Below are 12,178 nucleotides of genomic sequence, written 5' to 3'. Positions count from 1 at the left end.
AAGGTCACTACCGCGCTTGACTCAATTGTCCGTCTCTGTCTGTCTGCAATTCTATCTCGTCACTATATTTGCCTGCTTATATACTATAAGAGCGCGTGTCTAGCAAACACTCGACCCTTCAGGAACGTTCGAGATACTCATTACGTGTTACCAGCGTCACGTGACTTCCGCTGTCGTAACAGTACTATACCTTAGAAGAGGCGGTGGAGCGTGGGTGGTGGTAAGGAGCGGAAAGTGACATTACATGATGCCAACAGTTGAAATTCATATAAACAAACCTTACAACAGCGACAGAATAACTGACCCATGTTTTTTTCTCATAAGGCCTTATTCTTTATTTATTTGGTTCATTGTGGCTCTTAGACAAGGAGACTGTACAATAGTTATAATAGTTACAATAGTTATAGATATTTCTTCAAATTATGCTTATAATAAAATGTTTTCCCAATTATCGGGTTCCTGTTATTCAACCATTTGTTTCCTGTATAGTGTAATCACGGTTTCCTGTTATTCAACCATGTGTTTCTTGTATAGTGTAATCACGGGTTCCTGTTATTCAACCATTTGTTTCCTGTATAGTGTAATCACGGTTTCCGGTTATTCAACCATTTGTTTCCTGTATAGTGTAATCACGGGTTCCTGTTATTCAACCATTTGTTTCCTGTATAGTGTAATCACGGGTTCCTGTTATTCAACCATTTGTTTCCTGTATAGTGTAATCACGGGTTCCTGTTATTCAACCATTTGTTTCCTGTATAGTGTAATCACGGTTTCCGGTTATTTAACAATTTGTTTCCTGTATAGTGTAATCACGGTTTCCGGTTATTTAACAATTTGTTTCCTGTATAGTGTAATCACGGGTTTCTGTCCACGGGCTATTTATCTTATACTTCTTTCTTGTTTAACCCTTGGTTGCTGAACCCCACTTTATTCTTCTTAGTGTTCGTTTACAACAAATCATGCTGCTGACTGGGCTGTGCTAAACGCGGGTATCTAAATCCGATTTTTAGTGTGATAACTACTTAGACTTACCGCTGAGCCACCGAGGGCTGCAACAAAGGACTTTTTTGGAATATAATCTCGTTCAAGGAACTCATCTTGATTACAAATTTCACTAGTATTATCTAACGCAGTTGTAATTTTTTCATACATTTTTTGAATGAAATTGTTAGACTAGCTGTCACTATTACCTAACTTGTACTAGGATAATATTTATGGAAATCCGAAATTTTATTTGTGAAACTAGATAAGATCGTATACTTTAAATTTATTTTGTTTAGATTTACTATATAAGTTTTAGAATTTTCAAATATACATATAAAATAAATACACTTTATTTCGGAAGAGAGTACAATGTATTTCAGGACACGTAAATTTGTGAATTGGAAATAATGGTCAACTTCACTTACGACTGGGAACCCTACGCGGCGAAAAGTAGATCGACTAGATGTGTTCACTAATTACACATGTACAACTAGGACCCTCTTTTTGAAAATACCAGTACTTTAAAACAATATAATTATGTTTTGTTTTGTTTTGTGTTTTGACAAAAAATACCAGTTTAACTGTAAAAAAAATATTTTAAGAAACACCTAAAATGACTGGATTTTATTAAAAAACATATTTCTTCATTTTCTAAATAATGATGTTTTAAACTCAATGTTCTCATATTTTTTATTACAAATTCTTTAGACAGTGTCAACAAATATTTTACTGATTAAAATATAGAAGTGCCCAACAGAATGACGTAGCAAAAATTACAAAGTTGACAATCAGTTCACTATTTAAAAAAATTGGAATTACGATTTTTATTATTTACATTTAAGAGACCATTACAGTAAAAGTAAAAATCACAGAAGAATTATTTATTGTCTTGTTTGTAGCTTATACTTGTAAGAGCTATTGTTAAACTTTTCAGATATCTATGTTGAATAACAGTGAAACAATATTGGAAATACTTTGCTCAAGTATAGTGCTGGAAACGTTCAGTTAAACCTTAAAATATATAATATATTCTGAAGGTTATCCATCAGAGGTAAGATAACATTGCGGATTTTTAAAATGGCAAATAAATTTTTCTCGGTTATTTTAATGAAATATAAAGTATTTTTTATTCAACCACTTGGTTATGGTTTATAATTTTTATAGCAATTTTTATGCCTATTGGTGTCCAATAGCTCGCCGGTTCCGGCGTTTAAAGTAAAATTTAATGTATCATACTGCATATTAAATAACGTTCCATAGTATTTTGTTTCTCATCGTCCAGCCCTACCGATTAAGTTTGGTATTGCACGAAAAGCTTCTTGGGGTAGCGACTAACGGGAAACAAAAAGTAGATATGAAATACTATTTTTGCACACTTCTGGTTTTGAGCCGAAATGAATAAATTAAGAGGAATGTGAAAAAACAATGGTCGGTTAACTAGACTTTTATCACTTGATTCCAATCAAGTGATTTTATGTTTGTAGGTCACCAAAAGTGATAAGTCTCCAAATTCAATTCACTAAGAAATACATTCATACTCGAGGAGAAAATAGGACTTTCGATGGACCTTTGGACGATTCGGGGCTCTTGGATTTTGCCTAGTAGATTTTGGTGAGTTCCTTTTACTTAGTGCTTTTGACTATTCATTGTAATTAAGTTATTGACTACAGTATTGTATGCACTCTGGCCTACCTCCCGTCGTGGACCGACCAGGGATATTTACGGGAGCTGTGCTGTCACCTAGTCGTCGCCGTGCCAAGCCTTATTACAAGCTGGATACCCACTCTCGTCTCTCACAGTCATCTCTTCTTCGCCACTCTGATCGGGACTTTGCTCCTCCAGTTTGTCTTCCGTGCCTACTGGATTACCGACTTTTGCTGATGTCGTTGCTTCTTCTACCACTACACTACCTACTGCTTCAACTAGTTTGCCTTCTTCACCTGTTCGTCCTCGGAAGTCTGCCCGTATGGACACCTCTTCTCCTCCTGTTTTGGTGTTTTTATCAAATTTGGTGTCAAATGGACCCTCGATTTTTCACCATCCTCACATTATTCCAAGAACTAACTGAATACTGCCGAAGATCTGATATCCATCAACTCATTCCTACCCATAATGGAGTTATTCTCAAAACATTCAACATTCGCCTCTATGACATCCTTTGTAATCAAATGGGCCTCTTGAATCTAGGTCCCAACACCAAACTTCAGAAACTTACCTCTCCTTCTGTGAAACAACACCCACCACCTAAACTACTGGCTCTCTTTTCCTGTTTTATTCGTGGGGTGGATCCTCTCATCCCTGAAGACGTCATTATTTCAGAACCACTGGAGGAACACCTCGACACTGAGCGTGCCATTCGGATTTAAAATGTTCAGGGACCAACATACACGGTTCGTATACTCTCCAAAAACAGTGACGTCATTGACCATCTTCTTCACCATGGTGCCTATATATATCGACAACGACATCGGGTTGAAGCTTCTCGATCTCCTCTCCCTCAGCCCTTACGTTGTGAAAAGTGTATGTGTTACAACTCGACAGCAAACTGCCCCAATTCGCCTGTATGCCCCATTGTCAGGGCCCTCATTTTGCACGTCAATGCCCCCAGTTAGAACAACCTCCCGTTTGTAATACCTGTCACCAGAACCACCATACCCATTCTTATACGTGCCGTGGTAAACCTTTTCCAAAGCAGGATGATCCTACATCAGTGGCTCCAGTTAGTAGCTCCGACCCCATTACCCCTCCTTCTAACTCAGTTGTCCCTCCTCCAACTGTTGACGACATTTCTCGATTTCTCACGATTGCTCTACAGAATATACTTCCCTTTCATTTGTTCTCGATTGTATTCACCAAGCAGCTAAAGCTGTCTTTCAACTCAGTATGAAAGCCACCTTCTCTGGATTGAATTCACATTTTGATTTTCGCCGACTATAGGAACCAGACGAGATAGTATGTTAAACTTTCTGTTTGTTAACATTCACTCTTTCATTAGGAATGTTTCTCTGTTAGAGTTGCTTCTTTATGATGTTACTTATGATTGCATTCTTCTCAATGAAACATTTCTTAAGCCTTCACAAGCTGCAAAGCTGTTTCTTTACCATTTTCTCCACTGTGATCATCCTTCTTGTATTGGCAGGGGCGGTGTTGCTACTTGTTGTAGGGTTCGCCTTCCTTTCCTTATTCATATCTTATCCCCTAATGATTTTACCGAACATTTTCTCGTCACCGTGTACTTTCCTGCTAGAATTCTTACACTGCTCACCATATACAGTCGTCCTGGTCATCCTCTGCCTTGTGGCTTCTTTTGTACTTTGGATCGAATTTTTAACAGTTATATCGTTCTTGTTGATCTTAACCTCCAAAGCCGTTCTGCTTCAGAGTTATCTCACTTTCACTCTGTACTATGTGACCTTTCTGACTCCTTCTTACCTCCGAATCGCCCTGTTTCCAATACATCTCCTGATGTTGTTTTTGCTTCCGCCAATCTTCACCATTTTCTTACCATCAGTGTCCTTTCTTCTATTGGTAGTGATCATCTTCCTATCAGAGTTCAGCTACAAACCACTTATGCCTCTGTTCCTCCTCTGCCTCGCTGTTGGCTGTGGAATTTTCGTCGTGCTAACTGGGAAGCTTTCCGCTCTCATATTACAAGCTCACTTGCTGATACAGATGTGTCCTTTACCTCTACTGCTCAGGTAGATAATATTGCCCCCACATTGGAATCTCTTCTCCTCACTGCTGGTCATCTTCATATTACTCGTTCTTCTTTCTCTTCTCATAAACTTGCAATACCTCGTCGGGCTCTGGATCTTTCTTCATTACTTCTCCATGATTACACTCATTCTCATGATCCACTGGTCTTCACTCATCTACAGCGGTCGGCCCGTAATCTTTTTCGAGCAGTCAAACGTCGTCATTGGTATAATATTTGCTCTTCTCTCTGCTCCTCTCCTTCTTCTTCACAATATTGGCAGCAAATTTGCAGCCTTACTGGACAATGTATTGCTCCTTCCTACCCTGTTATTGTTGATGGGGTTGCTCCTCTGACATCAGTTGCTAAGGCTGATGTTTTTGCCTCCTACTTACAAGATCACTTTCAAGCTCCAGACCAACATCCTTTAGATCTTGAAGATATTTCTGATATCTATCGTCATACCGATCCTTCTCTTCCTGATCTCACACCGAGTTTTGACCATGATCTCTGCGCATTACCCTTTTTGATGTTAATTTTTCTCTTCGTGGTAGACTCAATACTGCCCCTGGTCCCGATGGTTTGGCTTACTCTCATCTTCGAAATGCTCCATCTCAGTTTTCGCTTCTTTTGGTTGCTTTCTATAATCTTATCCTTTGTACTGGCTATTACCCTGCTTCATGGAAGGCATTTACTGTTCTCCTCTTTTTAAAACCATCTACCTCTCCAATGTCCCTAGCTTCTTACCGCCCGATTAGTCTTACAAGTATTTTTAGCAAAACTTTTGAGCGAATTCTGGTTCACAGGCTACATTCCCATTTGACTCTGTACAACATTCTTCCCCATACCCAGGCCTGTTTTCGCCCCCACCTTTCAACCCTGGATCAGCTTCTCCGATTGTCTGATGCCATTGCCAATCATTTTAACACGTCTAAACCTTCATGTCTTCTTCTTTTTGACTTTGCAAGTGATTTTGACTCAGTTTGGCATCAGGGATTGATTTACAAGTTACGTTGTCTACACCTTTCTCAGTCGTATATCCGTCTTATTCACTCCTTTCTTCAGAATCGCTCGGCCACGGTCTTTCTTGAGAGGGTACACTCAAGGTCGTTTCCCATAGCAGCGGGGTTCCACAGCGTTCAGTTCTCTCTCTCTCCACTTCTTTATGTGCTATACGTGTATGACATGCCACTTCCGACTCTTCCCGTTTCACTCTATCAATATGCTGATGATACTGTCCTCCTCGCTACATGTAAAACGATGATTACTCTTAACAGATTTCTCCAGGCTGCTGTTGATCAATTCATCCACTGAACTCGTCGCTGGCGTCTTTTTATCAATGTAGTTAAAACCCGAGCTATTCTGTTTAGTCCTACCCGTCAAAATTTCGTCCGTGTCGTGACCCGTCTCTTTTTGATGTCCGTGTTGAGAATATCCTACTCAAACACTCCGATACTGTAAAATACCTGGTGGTCACTTTTGACAAACATTTCACCTGGAATGCTCATTTCAACTCTCTTCGTAGTAAATTTAATTCCAGGTTGCAGCTTCTTCGTTCCCTGACAGGTACCTCCTGGGGTTTAAACCCTCCACTTCTCCTTTACACGTACGAAACCTTCATACGGCCTTGTCTTACCTGTGGCCATACAGCCTGGGTTTCTGCTTATTCCTCCTTTTATAGCCGTCTGCAAGTGTTAGAACGTCATGCTTTACGTTTGGTCCGTCATATGAAAAAGTTACCTAGTCCTACTCGTGACCTCTATGCTCGTATTACCTTTTCTCCACTTCTTGTTCACCTCCGTGATCTCCAGGTTCGTTATGTACAGCGTTGCTTTCGTACTCAAAATGTTATCTTTGCCTCTGCACTTGAGAACCCTCTCCATCATGCTCTGCGTGTCACACTTCGGCTGGAACATCTTTTGAACTTATATGCACTATCCCTTCCTCCTGATGATCTCGAACATATTGACATTCCGCCATCCGATCTACCGCATTATATCTACTCTCCTGATTCGCCGACTCCAAATCAGCACCATTAATGGGACACTCCAGACCAACACCATTAATGGGACCCTGACTCCATGTTCTCTCATTCTGGCTGCATTAATACACTTCCATATAAACTTTTGATGCTATTTTCATTCATATGTTTCTGACCCTCATTTTTCTCTCTTGTTTCACGCCCACTGCAACTTTCCTCCATACAGTTTCTCGCCTTTTGCCTCACATTCAACAGTTTTAGTTTCTCTCTTATTCACCTATCGTTTTCGCCTGACACATCCTCTGGCTGAAGAAAGGGTGTACCCCTCTAGTAGCCCGCCAGTCTTGGACTGGAATGAAATGCAGCTCTTACTTACTACTTACATCAACTATTCCCCGGTCTGGAATGAAATGACACTAAATGATGATGAGGAGGAGGAGGAAATACAAACAGTGAATGATTTAATATGAAGATAATCCATAAATTAAGTTATCGATTGCTGGTATTTAGTTACAATTCCCTTACTCCTTGATATCACTATTTGTGATATTTGCCTTTTTTTAAACTTTGTAAGAGCTCCCAATAGCACAGCGGTATGTCTGCGGACTTACAACGCTATAAACCGGGTTCGATAACCCGTGGTAGCAGAACACAGATAGCCCATTGTGTAGCTCTGTGCTTAACTTCAAAAAACTAACTTAGTAAGGTACCGTTTAGTGGCGACATCTATTAGATAAAGTAACTGTTAAACGTTTGAATTATGTATACAGTACATCGTTTTAACGATGAGTTAAAATTGTGTAAAATTAGGATTGAATTACATACGATATATCATTCACACATTTGTTTTCTGTATAAAAAGATAAACAGCAGCTTAAATCAAGGATGTTCATAATTAAGAATTCGGGAAAATATAGCTCTAAGTTACGTATTTAAATTAGTTCAATCTTGCTGTCTCAAACGTACCTCTATAATAAATATCAGTGACGTCACTTTCCCAAAATTTGGTTTAGGACTTTATATTTTGTCAGAACTTTGATTACTTTAATTTCATATTTTTTCTTCCGAAATAAATACCGATTAAAGCTCCCCAAATATTCATTATCTTAATCAAAATTCCCTGGTGTTTTTGTTAGAATTTAGACGTCTTCCAAATTTTTCGATCATCGATTTAGGCTTCACAGTAAACCCATCCTGGTATTTTTATTCAAATTTTTACCACCTTCTATTTTTTTTATGAAAAATAAATCAATCAATTTGAGCTTCTCAAAATTTAATGTTTATCATCAAAATTTCCAGTGCTTGGATGATTTCGTCTTCTCCTTTTGGTACTCCTGTAATAATCTTCATTTGAGTTCCCCAAAAAATACATTTTTCCACCAGAACCTCCAAGATATAAGCCTTGATATTTTTACCAGAATCTTTACTGCTCTAAATTGTGCTACTCTTTTGAAATAAATAAATCTCGTTTGAAGTACTCGGTAATTCCATTTTTCACCAAACTCCCAAGATTTAAGTCTGTTTTTGTCATCAAAAATACCGCAGTATTTTTAATGAAACTGTTGACACCTTTTATCTTCTAGTTTTCTGTAGCAAAAGCTACAACAAATACGAGATTTAAAAAAACAACAACATTTTTTATCAAGACTCCCTCGGTGTTTAAGTTCGAATCCGGGCTAGTTTCATTACCGTAGCTTTTCGGAGGAGGAGAACGTAGCTTAGTTCTTGGAGTGGTAGACTGTGAATCTAAGGGTCCAAAATTTGAGCCCCGTAACCTCAAAAATACACTTCGTTACGAGTGAGTTATAAGAGTGATAGTAAAAAAACATATTCGGTCAGACAAGAGTAGCCAGAGATATGGCGGTGGGCACTGTTGCTTAATCTATCATTTCAAACTTAGAGACAGATAGCCATTTGTGAGCTTAACGCGAAATCTTGAAACAAACTAGCTATGCGAATAAAGTAGTTCAAGAGCGGCGGAGTGTGCTGTTGACTAGCTGCCTTATCCGTTAAAAATTATGAACGGCTAAGGAAGATAATTCTTGTGTAGCTTTGTGCGAAATTCAAACAACATATGAACGTAAAAAGAAAGCGAATATATTTTATAAAGACCCTTGTGGCTGTATGTTTGTTTGTCTGCAATGAATATTTTCCAATTTCCTGACAACGATCACCATGAAAATTTCAGGAATTCTTGGATATGATCCACATGGATCCTGAAACCACTTACATTTCAATTTTTCCTCTTCCACAAGTTTGAACATTGTGATAATAATTTCAGCTGTCCCATTACTAGTGTCTTAATTCTTATTTCAAGATTTATAATCGCCGTGAAGCTTTCAGAGGCTCTTCAAAGGGATTTTTAAACCCCCTTGCTGTATTTTTTTTTAACTTACGAGTTTGACAACCATTTCAATTGCCCCTCCCCTTGCTACTGCTGACTACTTCCCGACATTTGGTGGCCTAAAGCTTTCAGGGGCTCTAGTAGTACAAGTAACAGAAGGTGCTAAAAATAGTTATGCTAATCCAATAGAGGTGGATTTCTAGAAACGTCTATGCCAGTATTCGGTAGATATGCATGGCAAATAACACACACGTACGCTCTTCCCGTAAAGATGTGGTATGCAGGCATACCATGCGTGTTCTACCTTCTTATTGGATATATAAATTTTCAAAACTTTTTATTTATTCTCAGTCTATGCAGTTTTTACATAGCACCTAGCCCAGAAAACCGTTAACTTACTTCTAGCTACCTTTTTCCTTTGTTGTTCTTTAAATATAATACCTGCGCCACCTATGGAGATATTGCTGCAACACTGCACGTTGTGTAAGAAGGTCAAAGACAGCAGTATCCTTAACTGGTAGCGCTGATCATATCTAAAGTTTTTCATTATAAGAATGACCATCCACGTGGATAGCACTAGTCGCTCTAGGTAAATCTTACACTTCCCGTTAAGTAAGAAACGTTAGATTTAAACAGTACTAAACAGGATATCAGGTATGTTAACTAACGGTAAGACGTCTCGAGTAAAGAAGGCCAGGTAATCAGTTTACTGGTCCAGGGGAAAATGAGACTGCCCAGTGTCCTAAACCAAGTGTCTTTGAATAAATAACTGTTGTTTTCATTTTGTATTACACATTGTGTTCAACCTGTTTATTTCTCTGCTTAAAGTCAGTTGGTTTAATTAGAGTCAGATTTCCTTCATAATTTATCTTGTTGATACTAGTGTTATAAAATGGGTCTTATACTATTTGATGAAATAATTTTAACCTGAGAATATCATACGGCCAATGAAATAAATGCCATACGTTGTATGGGTACCTTTTCTTAACTTTTTTAAATAGAAAAACAAATATCAAAGTAATTACTTCGACCAAATAAAAAAGTAGGGGAACAAAAATTAATTTAGTACTTTGATTTGTTCGTTGAATTTCACCCAAAGCTACTCTATGGCTATCCGTGCTAACCGTCCCTAATTTAGAACAGAGGGGAAAGACAGCTAGTCAATACCACCCACCGCCAACTCTTGGGCTACTGTAATCGAATAGTGGTATTGCCGGTCACATTATAACTCCTCCCACAGCTGAGACGGTGTTCGGTTATGGAATTTGAACCCAAGACCCACAAATTGCAACTCGAACGCACTAACCAGGTTTTTGTTTTTAGGTGGCACACTGTGGCAAGAACAGATTATAATAGTCACATGTTAAAACTGTACTAAATCAAATATAACTGTTTGGACATAAAAAAAGCCTCAAAAGGAGGATTATTATAGGAACTAAATTACTTTGCCACTTTTGAAGTTTCACTCTCAACATTGGCACTATGAAGAAACAAAAAAACATGTTTATCTCTCTGTTAAAATGTGACCATGGGTTGAAATTATTTGATCAAGAAAGGATTCTGATGTAATAACTAAGAGTTTTAAAAATCTACAACATTGAACCTTATTCCAGCTTTAAGACTACATATTTACCCCCCGCCTAATGTCAGGGGATTGTTGAACTCCTCTGTTTGTGAACACTATATCTCGAAAAGACTTCATCTGATTTTGATCATACTTCGATTGAAGGTTGAGTATCCCCTAATGAATACTTGATTAACTTGTGGTGATAGCAGGTCAAATGTCAAGGGCACGCAGAAGGTCAGCAACAGAAGTCAAATTTGATCAAATTTGGTATAAAGGCCTAATGTTGGCCAAGGATCAATTGATTAATTTTGGTGAATGTGATTCAAAATTCAAGTGTCCCCCAGTGGCACAGCGGTATGTCTGCGGACTTATAACGCTAGAAACCAGGTTTCGATACACATGGTGGGTAGAGCACAGATAGCCCATTGTGTAGTTTTGTGCTTAACTTCGAACAAACAAACCAAAATTCAAGGCCACGCTGAAGATAAAAACTTTCGTTTTTATGGTAGCAAACTGGGATTTTCAAAAATTAAACAAAACACACACACAAGGACGAATTGAGACAAAAAGAGGACTTTGTTACCTATTACAGTTTGTTAGGGTGATGAAGTATTTTGGGCAAGGGGTTAAATTCTCTTGGCGCCTTTAAAGCTATTTATTGACTTTAATAGCTATGGAAATTTGGAAAATGTAAAACAAAAATTGCAATTAATTTCAAAAAGCCATTGTTTCCAAATATTCTAACTGGAAATTAATAACAAACCATTAATTTGTAGATATATCTTGTATGTTGACAAGTTTTAGTTTTGTAGGTGGTAGGTTTAAAAACTTGTACTCCCCAAATAAAAATTGGGGGGGATTTTTAAATTAAAATTAACACTTTGGATCTTTTTTTTTTTTAGTTACCTTATCCAAAACAATTGATAATTTGTATCTGGTAATTGAAGGGGAAAATCAAATATAATTCTTGGAACATCATGTTATCATGCATCCTTTTGAAGAAGACAATACACCGACCTGGAAAGTAGAGCTATAAATACTCATGCATCTGAGCCTATTTTCATTAATTGAAAAATCTCACGTTTTGGTCAAATTTGCAGCTTTCTGTAATATATTATGGTTGGTTGACCAGCTGGATCCAGGTCAAATTTACCATCACATTGATCCATTGAATAAAAATTATTCTGGGGGCACATGCCCCCAAATCCCTCCTTTATAAGGTGACTGCTGTCGGCGCTCATCGACTTTTATCGCGCGCTAAAATGTTTCCTTTTCAAAAGTATCAAACAGATTCCTAAAAATATTTTTCGAGAAGCCGCGATCGAACTAATTTGTCTAACAAAAAGACGATTAACCCTTTTTGCCCCAAAATTACCATCACATTGATCCATTGAATAAAAGTTATTAACCCTTTTTGCCCCCAAATTACCAAATCTGTTATCGAGTGTCGGTAAACACAACGTTTTAGATACACCCGACAACGTTTTAGATACACCCGCGTAGTAAAGACTGGTGCTACCTTGAAGAAGTTAAGTTTGTTTGTTTGTTTTGAATTTCGCGCAAAGCTACACGAGGGCTACCTGCTCTAGCCGTCCCTAATTTAGCAGT

Source organism: Limulus polyphemus, unplaced genomic scaffold (assembly GCF_000517525.1).
Source record: "Limulus polyphemus unplaced genomic scaffold, Limulus_polyphemus-2.1.2 Scaffold3132, whole genome shotgun sequence".
Taxonomy (NCBI): Eukaryota; Metazoa; Arthropoda; class Merostomata; order Xiphosura; family Limulidae; genus Limulus; species Limulus polyphemus.
Note: the sequence above shows the minus strand (reverse complement) of the source record.